The sequence below is a fragment of the Mus caroli genome, chromosome 11 (assembly GCF_900094665.2).
Source record: "Mus caroli chromosome 11, CAROLI_EIJ_v1.1, whole genome shotgun sequence".
Lineage (NCBI taxonomy): Eukaryota > Metazoa > Chordata > Mammalia > Rodentia > Muridae > Mus > Mus caroli.
The window spans coordinates 38,408,313-38,419,912 of record NC_034580.1 but is presented as its reverse complement, the minus strand read 5'-3'; the positions used below and the strand labels follow the sequence as shown (position 1 = coordinate 38,419,912).

The window sequence follows — 11,600 nt, the reverse complement described above, 5'->3', positions numbered from 1 at the left end:
AGTGCTGGGATTAAAGGCGTGCGCCACCACCGCCCGGCCAGTTTTACCTTTTTAAGTTTACTTACCATCATGTTATTTTCACAATGGATTATCAAGTCATTCAATTAAACTGATTAACAAGTCTATGCTTCACTTTTTGATATTTTAGTAGACCACTGCTCCATGTTTCCTTATCTCCTCTTCCATATTCTTTGCAAAACAAGTGGGCCCCTTCATCCCTTGTTCACATCTTGACGTAAGCCAAGGCGTCCTGCCTCTTATGTTGTCCCACTGTGGGACTGTGAGCTGAGTGTAATGACTCCAGGAAGGAAAATCACACAAGACCGTTAACTTATTACTGCTTTTAATCCTTCACTGTCATCTTGGATTCCTAGTTGTGGTTTCTAAGTCCAAATCTTCAAGCTTTCTTTTCAACCACCAAGCCTTATTATATGTTCTTCCTTCCCTTCCTTTTCCTATCACATTCTTATTACAATTCTCTTTTGTTCCAATTATCTAGAACCATCTCACAGAGTTCTGTTACTTGTGAAGAAAAGAACACAAATCACTGTAGTGGCCACTCCACTCCATGGCCAAAGGGCACACTTTCTTTTGGGTGTGTTCACTTCTGATTCACAGAACGACATTCTTTAGATACTTTAACATCTTTGACCTTCCTGATTTTTAGCAAGTATTCAGAACAAATTAGTCCCATTTTTATTGGAGAGAAAACTGAGTGGTGATTTATTCCCCAATTTTCTGTATTTGTTATCCTTTCAAAACTTTCATTTTCAGATGTAATCCCAATGGTTTTATCTCCTATGGCCCCATTTCTTCACCACACACTGTGATGGTCTATTCTTTAAACTTAGACAATTCTTAATATCCAACCACTCACATGTACTTATAACATCTTGTCAAATCTCCAACTGCTTCTGTGTTTGTTCTGTGGTAGATGGTAGTGTCCCCAGGTCCCCCTTAGTGAGCCCTAATACTATCTGTAGGGCAAAACCAAGACCCATAACATAGATGTAGTGTTACTTTTCAAATTTTGTGAGAATTTTATTTTTAATTATTCATGCTCCAATCATTTATATTTTAAATGTTTACATTTGTTCTATGACCATTTTGTACACGTTTAATAATCCTGCTTATTGTTTCCTCTGCCCCTCATTTTGCCTCACTCTCACCAGTGTGGCCCACCTGACCTTCCTATACTCACACCCTTTTGTTTAGAGACTCCTGTTTTTAATCAAGATTGGTAGATGATTTATTCTCACAAAAGGTCACCAATTCCACAGTAGTTTTGCTAAATCTGTATTTTTCTTTGTTAATGAACACTGAATGCATTACTACTTGTTTTGGAGTCACACAAGGTATAAAGCAGTGGTTTTGGACCTGTGGTTGTGACCCCTTTGGGGGTTAAATGATCAGGGGGGTCAGTTATATCAGAATTCTTCCATATCAGATAGTTACATTATGATTCATAACAGTATCAAAATTACAGTTGTGAAGTAGCAACAGAAATGTTTTTATGGTTGAAGGTTACCAAAACACGAGGAACTGTGTTAAAGGGTTGTAGCATTAGGAAGGTTGAGAAACATAGCTATAAAGTAACAGTGACTCACAGTTATATGTTCTTAGAGTACAGGATTCATGTTTCAAATAATTTTGAAACCCCTCTGTCAATCTAGAAATTCTGTGCTCATGGAAGGAAAGGAAACAGCCAGCTTTTCCTCTAACACAGAACACATGTATTCATCCAGATTTTACTAGGAACCGAGGATGTCTGTTAAAGAGAAGAGTGGAATCAGTTATCACTATGCTTGCTTACTGCTGAGTCCATTTTCTCATGGTGCTCAGGAGAGGGGGCCACCATGAAGATTCCTGGACCTGGATTAGCCCAACAAAGCAAGGGTAGGGACACATCTCCTAATCTGATCAATGGGCCATGCCAAAAAGTGGTTAAAAGGCTGGCAGAACACCATGCCAACTAAAGAAGCAGTGAGGAGGAATACTGTAGAATTGGGGAATTCCTCTTCACTCACTCTTTTAAAGAAAAAAAAGTGTTTCACTAGGGTATCTAAATTGTGATAGCAAATGTTCACCATACATCATCTGCTGGGATAAATCATTGTTTCCTTCCTGGAATGCAAATGAAGGAAGCCCTAATTTCTGCAAACCCTATCTGAAACTACTAACAGTTACTGGCACTTGACAAACTTTCTAGTTCCTGGTTGGTGATTGTCCTTTTCAAGATAACCACTGGGTGTGATGAGTCATCCCTTCCATCTGTCTCTGGAGGAGGGGCTAGTCTACATTTCCGGTCATCTGGACAGTCTTCCTGCCACAGCTCCTGGCATACAAGAACATGGCTTGGGCTGGAAGGCCATCTGAATGGGACCTTAATGCTTCCTTGTAGATTGAGTTCCCTTTTTCCAAGTAGATGGATATTCTGGGTTTTGTTGTTGTTGTTGTTGATTTTTGTTTTTAATTCAAGACTAATAAATCTTAAGGTCTTGCTGTGACATTTTCCTAATAAAGTCTGGGATTGACATTCCAACGAAATATCAGAAAAAGAATGATTTTGTCCCCGGATCATTTCCAAAAGGAATATTAGTAGAGTTGTTTACCAAGGACTGTGTCATTCAGTCATTAATTTCTGATTAGAACTCATTGGCTTAGTCTATTCCCTGGCCTGTGTTTATTTTGTCTTCGACCCCAAGAAAATGTTATTGCATTACTTCACAGAGAAGGCCTGTCATCTACACTCAGTGAAAAAATAAATAAGTGACATGAGGCATAAACTCTAGACAACTGCCATCAGAGGGGCAGTGATGTCTTAAGGGAGTATTCACTGCAAAGACAAACCTTCTCTGTATAAAACTGTCTTGTTAGAGATAACAAAAACACGGGAAAACAATGGGAAAACCCAATGTTTTTGGCAAAAGAGGCTGTAAAAAGCAGAGTATAAATTTCAACTCGAGAAGCTATATTGAGCTGTTCACAGAAGACACAATCATAATGTGTCACTTCTGCCAATAAATAATGGCAATGAAAATCCAAGCCAGGCATTTGGTAACAACTAGACATTCTATAGCATTGGATGAGAAAGTGAATTGATTAACTGGAAGGCAGTGGCGAAGAAGAATGAGAAGTAGCAACATCTACCAGAAGCCCAGAGAAGAGTAAGAACCCACAATATTGGGAAGGCAGAGGAACTAAGACAGGAAGCAGGTTTCGGGGAAGAAAGACTAGCATGGGGGAAGGGATATAGGAGAGAGTTAGAGGACATCCAGACCCTCCCCTATATAGTAGACAACTATGGTCATATGTAATGTAGGATTTTACAGTCTGAGTCTGTAATGGATATCCATTGCTTTGTTGCTCAAAACCCTTTTCCTCCACAGATCAGTCCTCCTTATGGCTTTCAGATGGAGGATGCAATTCAGAGAACCCTGCCACTCTGGCCATAGTTAATTGGTCCAGGAATGGGTATATGATACCTAACCTGGGACAATCAGTCTATTTCCCTGGGATGCTTTCCTGACATACGTATCAAGAAGACTGATTACTCCTCTCTAGGAATTAAATGGGAGCTGGGCCCAAAGTGGAGCTTATCCTGATGGATTCTCACTTCCTGGCACCACAAGGCCTAAGGCGCACTCACCTTGTATTTTTCCAACAATTTTCATTTTGGGCAAGGTATTTTTAGTCAGCATTTTGCCATATGCAACCAAAGTATTTTTGTGTGTGTTTGTGTGTGTGTGTGTGTGTTTGTATGCATATGTGTGTTTTGTCTTGTACAGGGCAGAAGTTGGCACAGCTGTCTTCTTTCATTTCTTTCATTTCTCTCCACAAAATATTTTGAGTCACTGTCCTTTACTAAACCTACAGCTATTGATTAGATTAGATTGGGTGATCAAGCATGCTAAGGGAGGAATCCTCCTGTCTCTACCTTGATGATGCTGGGATTATAGGCTCACATCCCCTTCGTAGTTTTAACATGGGTGCTGGAGATCCAACTTACATCCCCAGGGATGGTTGTGTAACATTTACTTGCCTGAGCCATCCTGCAACTAAGATTTCTGATTAATCCACATGTTAGATAGGTATGGTTATCATTTGAGACAAGAAATATTTTTCATATTGAGTTTAAATACACACAAGTTTTCTTACTGGTTAAGGTTGTATAGGCCAACATTTAAATCTAAATATATTATCCTAAGCTATGGAGATGGTAGAATGGAGAAAATCTGAAATCTTTATGCTATCATCCATTAATACCTTAGTGTGATTCCATCTTTCACATAACCTGGAAGAGTGGATCCTGAATGGATATAAATGGTAAAGCATTTTTAAATAGTTGTGTGCAAATAATGTTAACATTGGGAAGAGTGCATCCAATGTTAATACTGTGCATGTGTATCTGTATGGACATATACAATTGTGTCTGTGTGTATGGATCTATATGGTAACATGAATAGCTATCTGTCTACATGTATTTGTGTGTATGTTATTATGCATACATGCCTGTTGTGTCTCTGTGTTTGACTATCTCTCTTTCTGTGTATATATGTACATGTATATCTGGATACATATGTTTGTGTCATATATGCATATCTACCTATCTATCTGTCTATCTGTCTATCTATCTATCTATCTATCTATCTATCTATCTATCTATCATCTATTATTTATTTATTTCAGTGTGCATGTGTGTATTTGTGTGCCTCTACCTCAGGAAAAAACTATAGGAAGTTATAGGAGATAGTCTATTAGAAAAGAGTCCAGAAATTCATAAAATATAAGTCAAAGGTAAAATTAATTGGTTCTCACTGGGTTGTTCTGTCACTAAATTATCATTATTGCTGCAAGTAATTAAAACGTATATAACTTGGGCATCATGTACAGGAAAGTTATAATCAATTAAGAAATACAAAGTATAAATAAAAGGACATAGAATTAGTTTAGCGTTGGGGAAAGCAGTCCTGTGTATAAAAATTGAGTTTTAATTCAGACTAAACACGATACTAGTTAAGCTTTACTAAAATCGAGCATCTCTCAAATTGTTTTTTTTTTTTTTCATTTCTAAAATGTTCCCAACATTTTGTTTTTCTAGAAGAGAATGTTTCTGTGACATATAGTTGAAGGAGATTGGTCAATGCACTGGGTAAGGACTATGTCTGAAGTAGCAGGAAGATCTACATGTAGTGTGTGGGTGAGATTCAGTTAAAATTTTGGGTTCTGAATTTAAGTTTTTTTACTTGAATGCACAGGAATAATGATCACAGAAAGCAGTGAGCACCTTCAGCATGCACTGATAGTCCTCACTGAATGCCAGTTCATATGGAGAGGAACCAAATCTACCAGAGACTAGTGAAGTTGAGTCAGGAGACACCCGTGACACTTCTTTTGAAGTACTTATCACTGGTTAAAGAGGACAATCAGTAAAGACAGCAACTGCACAGATTTGACATATATCATTTCTGTTTAAATCTTTGAGTTTTCATTAACACTAAAGCAGAAAAACTCAAAGTCATTAGACATATTTGGAAGTTGCTGGAGAAAGGTTCTTTTGAAAACCGGTAAATGAATGAAAATGATCATATCTTCTGCATTTCCTGGACAGAAGACATCTCAGCAAAGCCAAATGCTCAATGAAAGAAATTAAATTAGGATATAGTCATTTTGAAAACTCCATTGAATTTATAGATCAAAGCAATCATCACCAATGACTCTCAACAGGGCAGAAAAGACAACATCTTCCATGGGATGCTCATATACTATGTGTGGTGGTTTGTGTGTTGAAACACTTGGTCCCCAGCTGGATGTTTGGGAGGCTATAGAAGTAGAGCCTTGCTACAGGAAGTATATCACTGAGGGAGGGCATTGAAAGCTCATAGCCTTGAACCACTTCCCATTTTACCTCTGCTTCCTGTGTGTAGATGAAAATGTGGTGAACTAGTTTCTTGCTTTTGTCCCCCACCATGCTTCCTTGCCATGATGGACTCTACCTCAAACTGTAAGTCAAAATAAAATTCTTCCTCCAGTTGCTTTTGCTCACTATTTTAACATAGCAACAGAAAAGTAACTAATATACGACGTTACCTATGACCCCTCTGTTTTTACACACACATTCACACACTCACACACACCCTCTCTCTGTGTATCTCTGTCTCTTTCTGTCTCTCTCTCACACACATATACACACACACACACAGAGGGAGAAAGGGGGAGAGAGCGAGAGACCATTGAAGATTGATTCATGTGCTGGATCCAATGACAAATCTATAGAAATAGACTAGAAAGGGGAACATAGTAAATGATACCACCAGTACACAATAAAAATCAGGAAAATCAAGGTTATAGGGGATTTTGTACAATAAACAAATTGGTTTGTTAACCAACTTGATACCAACTATGCAAAGGAAGAAGAGAGATAAGCAAGAAATGCTAAGGTAAAAGAAATATAAGCTCTTAACCTCAGTATTTGAACTGGCTCAAACACTCTGGGAAACCAGTCAATACCACTGACTTGAAAGTTAATATCAAAGAATTATTGCTGTTTTACCAGCATAATAACGGTGTACTTAAAGACCTTATTATTCAGAGATACATGCTAAATATTTGCAGGGGAAATGCTAAAATGCTGATAACTAAAAACACCTTCCAGGGCTAATGAGGGAGGGGAAGGAGATGAGCAGATTTAATTATGTATGTGTTGCTTGTTTAAATTGGCCAATGGGTACATGAACACATATCAAATTATTCTCTAGATCTTATATATACTATAAAAATCAGAATTGAAAACCTCACTGAGTTCAATGCTAGTTTGGTCCACCACAGTAGGGTAATAGAGTACCACAGAAGTGTTTATCACAAGACAAAATATCCACTGTATACAGCACAAGCTTGATTTGTTACCCATTGATATAATATAGAATTATATATTATTACATAGATCATATATTAAGTGAACCACACAATGTAACCACTATTCAACAGTGATAAACTAGAAAGCACTAAATATTCTTGATAGAAAATTTGAACAACCCATCATTGGCAGGACTCAATACCAGATTCCATTTCTACTAGGGAAGCAAATTTTCCCTGGTTCTCAAGGCAGGCAATGCTGAGAGGGCTGGCAACCATGCTGAGGTTTTGAGTTGGTGGTTCTTTTACTCTTACTGGACCACAACTCATTTGCAGGCAAGTGTTCATGTTTCTAAAAATGCTAAAATCAGTAGTTCTACTGCAGAAAATGACTATTTCTAATGGAGCAAACGCTTTCAAGCAGTAACTATTGGCAGGGAGGAAGCTATAATAGCTAAAAGAGATACTCAACAAGGAGTTGAAAATGGAATTATTAATCAGTGATGCCGTAGGACAGTGCCTTTCAAGTTCAATATGCATGTGGACCACCTGGGACTCTTGTTAAAATCACTGTGATTCTCCATTGTTGAGTAGCTCTTAGATGATGCTGAAATGGCCCAGCAACTTTTGGGCTTAGCCTAGCACATTCCTGATATGGGAAAATGGTTGGATACATGCTTTGGTAGACTTAAGTTTGAATCGTTTAGATGCCACACAACCAAGAACATGCTTGATCTAGAGTACTGATTTGGAAAATCCATTTCTGATTCTTTCGCTTTAGTGACTTTTGCATTTACTAAAATAAGAGGCACAGGTATTCAGTTTTAAAGGCTTCAAGATTCAGAATGCCACAAATCAGAAAAGCAAACAAATTAACTCTCTGGGCAAGCCTTTTGGATGCTGGGCAGAACTTAACATAGTGGTAAGGTTGGACTGTTTGTTTCCAGCTCTTCCCTGACAATGTGATATGGGGCTAATTATTTCAAAAATAGGTCAATGATTTTGTGAATTCAAAATGATTACTCCCAAGAAAGATTCCAGCTGAAAAAGTAATGATTTTGATCTAATTTTAGCTCTAGGAAAAGGATTTGAGCAACAATTCTGGTCCCTGAAGCGTCCTAGAAAGCAGACACTTATCAGTGGCTACTGATGTTTATACTTGTACTTGAATTCCACTTGTGGAAAAAGAAGAAGAAACTACTTGAGCCAGGGGAATTGTCACTTTCACCTGTCATGATTATGTCTGTATCAAATCCAGGAAAATGTCCCCTTCTCTAAAGTTTTATAGGAATGTAATTGAGTACTTGTTTTAAAAAATGTTCCCAGGCACCTTAATATATTGTACATTGAACCCTTCATGAAGATGGTATATATGGGATTCTAGCTTATTAGTTTGACTTGACCATGAACCATAATTTTCAAGAGCTAGGGACTGTATCGGGTTTATTCTGCTTTGGGAAATGCTTGTCCAAGGAAGCCACCTTCAGTTTTTCACCATTTCTAGGTAATGTAAATAAGATTTGAGGTGGGGACTTCTAGCAATGTCTGAGGTTTGTAAAAGTCCTTTGGGAAGAATGAGGGTCTCATAGATAATAGAAATGTAGAGAAAAAAAAAAACCAAGTTAACAAAAAGCCATTGAAACTCATTATTCAAGACTCTTAAGTTTCTACAGAAATCATGTTAGGAGGTGTTTACATCTTCTGAGACAATAGTGAGATCTGTCTTTACTGTTCCCCAGAAATCTCATCTCACAGAAGAGGGTAGCAATGCCCACCTCACAGGGCGAGGTATGGACCCAAAGGATGATGTGTTCAGAAGGGTGGCCATGCAGTAAAAGGAACATGGAGGGATTGGCAATTTACTGTTTGTTCTTATTATGATGAGTTTGTTTGTTTTCTGTTTTTGTTTTTCCACAAGAATGGTACCTTTTCTTTGTTTCAGTTTTCAAGAAGTTGTCAGTGAGTTTATATCAACATTTTCAAGGTATGCCTACTTAGGGCATTGTTGCACCGTGGCTTGGGAAAGGGGAGGGGTATTTGGAAAAGCTCCCGAGGGACAGTGATGGTGCATTCTGAGTGCTCACTGTGTGTCTGCAGCAAGTCTCTAAGTGGTGATCCCATTCTTCCTATGTCAGTTCTGGGATCTGTTCCTTGGAATAAAAGATTTCTGTGCTGAAATATTTAGGAAGCTACTCATTCCATCATCTCCTTAGGGCTTATTAAAGGATCAGAGAAGTCCTACAGGATACAGAATTTAAAACATGTTTACTATTATCTTTGGTCTTACTTTTCTGCGCAGTGTTCTCCTCCCTTTCAACTCTCATCTATATCTTTGTTCAATACATTGGGGAAACCCTGTGGTACCACATTAGCTAATAGTGAATTCTGTGCATATCCTTAAACCTTAGGTATTAAAGATAATAGGAAGAAACAGGGAGCCGGGGAGCAGCCAAGACACCCCCTGTCCAGAGGGTGGGCTGGGATTCAATCCTTTAATCCTGCTGCTTTGTTCTTCCAGCAACCTGCTACTTAATTCTGGAAAGAATCTGTAAATGATAAATAAGTGCCTTTCCTATGCACCTCGCTGTAAATGCAAGGTAACAGCTAAAGGGCCTGGAATGTGAGCTACCATAGACTTGAAGAACAGACATGATTTTGAATTCTGGCTCCAACTCTACAGCCTCAGTGCCTGTGGGTGAGAGACATGACTTCTCTATGGCCTAGTTTACAAATTTGTAAGATGAGAATGGTAATGCTGTCCATCTGTTGGGCTGTTGTGGATAAGTCAATCATACAAAGCTCTTAGCATGGGCTCAAGCTAATTATTGTTATTAGTGAATCATCGACACTCTTGAGCAAAGAAAAATCAGGATAAGGACTAAGAGCTCTAGAAGCCCACTCAGTAAGCCTTCTTTTCACAAATGAATGTACATTTTTTTTAAGAAATGCCAAATACCCCATGAGAATTCGGAGTTAGAACTTGAAATGTTTATTAAATTGAATTGTCATGGTGCTGGAGTATGATTCTTTCACCTAACTTCCCTTTAGTTAAATCCCAAAGAATCTGGTTGATATACAAGAAACAGTCTGGAGCAGAGGTAAAAGGAAGAAGAAAAGTCAATGGCTGAAATGTAATAGCTTTGAAATGAGAGAGGAAATAAGATTCAAAACTAAGTGAGAATGAAGTCAGAGGGGTTAAAACGGAGATGTCTATGCAACCAGAGCTTTATTATTTCTAGGACTTAAATGAAAAGGAATAGAAATAAAACCAAGTCTAAGAGATCCTCGCCTGTCTTCAGACTAAGGTGTCAGATTCACCTGTGTGCATGTAGTGGGTGTGTATAATGTGTAAACTTTACTGTAAGTATCAGTTAAAAAGGTTTCTCATCAAGGAAGTAGGTTACAGGGCCCCAAGTCCAGATCTAGATTATTCCTGCCTGCCTTGAAGGACTTTGTGACTGTACACCAGACTTTTGTCTTCCTCTTTATAGACACTAAAGTGACTCAGTGAGTGGGGGAGGGACAGGCCAAGGAACGGAACACTCAGAGGCCCAGCCAGATCAGTGGGGCTTGGAGACCAAGAGCTCAGTGAGTGATGCTGTGATGGTGTGGTGCAGGCGTGTTCTTGTTCTGATGGCCACAGAGACCACTTATTGTGTCTGCAGCAGGCACCAAGCTCTCATTTTGCTCCTATTTCCTTATTTTCATTTATTCTCACACAAAGCTATGGGGTTTCTGTTAACATTCCTGCCCACAAGTGGAGAGGAAGGACCAGACTTATGATGGCTGTCAATCACATAGGAAGCATTCGAGACATGCCCATCAGGTACTGTGGAGGAGGCAGGCTGAGTCAGAGTATACTGTTTCATTTTGAGAAGTGATATAGACCACAGAACCACAGCTCATGAGACCCTCGGAGGAGTGAAGCATTTGCTTTCTTTCTCCCAAGTCCCCTGACTCATTTAATTCCTCCATAGCCAAAAGCTGGCAGAATTAAAAAAAAAGGACAGAAATCTTTCTTTAGAGAGAGGTTGGAAATCAAGCTATATAAAGAGAATTGTAATTGAAAACCAGAATATCACACCCAATTAGCCAACACAAACTGCTTATGAAAATCATTGATATTAATAGCACCCTACTTACTAGTCTCTTTCAGTGTTCCGTCCCTGCTAAACAATCAGGTCTATACCATTTAGTCTTTAGAGTTACTCTAAGGGAAAGGTATTATTTTGCCTTTCTTTTCATGATAAAGGAGCTAAAGTATTGGAGAGTGATAACTTCTGAAAAAAAACGCAGCTTATCCATGTGAGAACTTAGTAGTTAAGTCCAGTTTTGTCAAAATCTAGTTTCAGAACTGGTCATCACTAAACTCTCTGTGTTTCCTCTACCATCCCACACCGCTGGTTAAGTGTGAGGAATTAACAAAGGTATCAACAATGGCTGACCTAGGAGAGGATTAGGGCTGCCAATGAGGTAGGTTCACAAAAGGGAAAAGTGGGAACTGGGACACAGCTCAGTTGGCTAAGTGCTTGATGTGAAAGCATGAGGAGTTGTCTGATTCTCAGAACCATATTTAAAAAGTTCAACATGGTATTTGCTTGTAATCCCAGTGCTGGAGAGCTGGAGTCAGGTGGGTCCCTGGAGCTCTCCAGCTAGCCAGCATAGCCTATACAGTAAGCTAGCCAGCATAGCCTATACAGTAAGCTAGCCAGCATAGCCTATACAGTAAGCTAGCCAGCATAGCC

General features: G+C 38.8%; 1 protein-coding gene across 1 annotated transcript in view; it reads right to left on the bottom strand.

The window, feature by feature from the left end:
• Atp10b (ATPase phospholipid transporting 10B (putative)) overlaps nucleotides 1–11,600 on the bottom strand; it is a 108,462-nt gene that overhangs the window by 74,571 nt on the left and 22,291 nt on the right. The window lies entirely within an intron of this gene.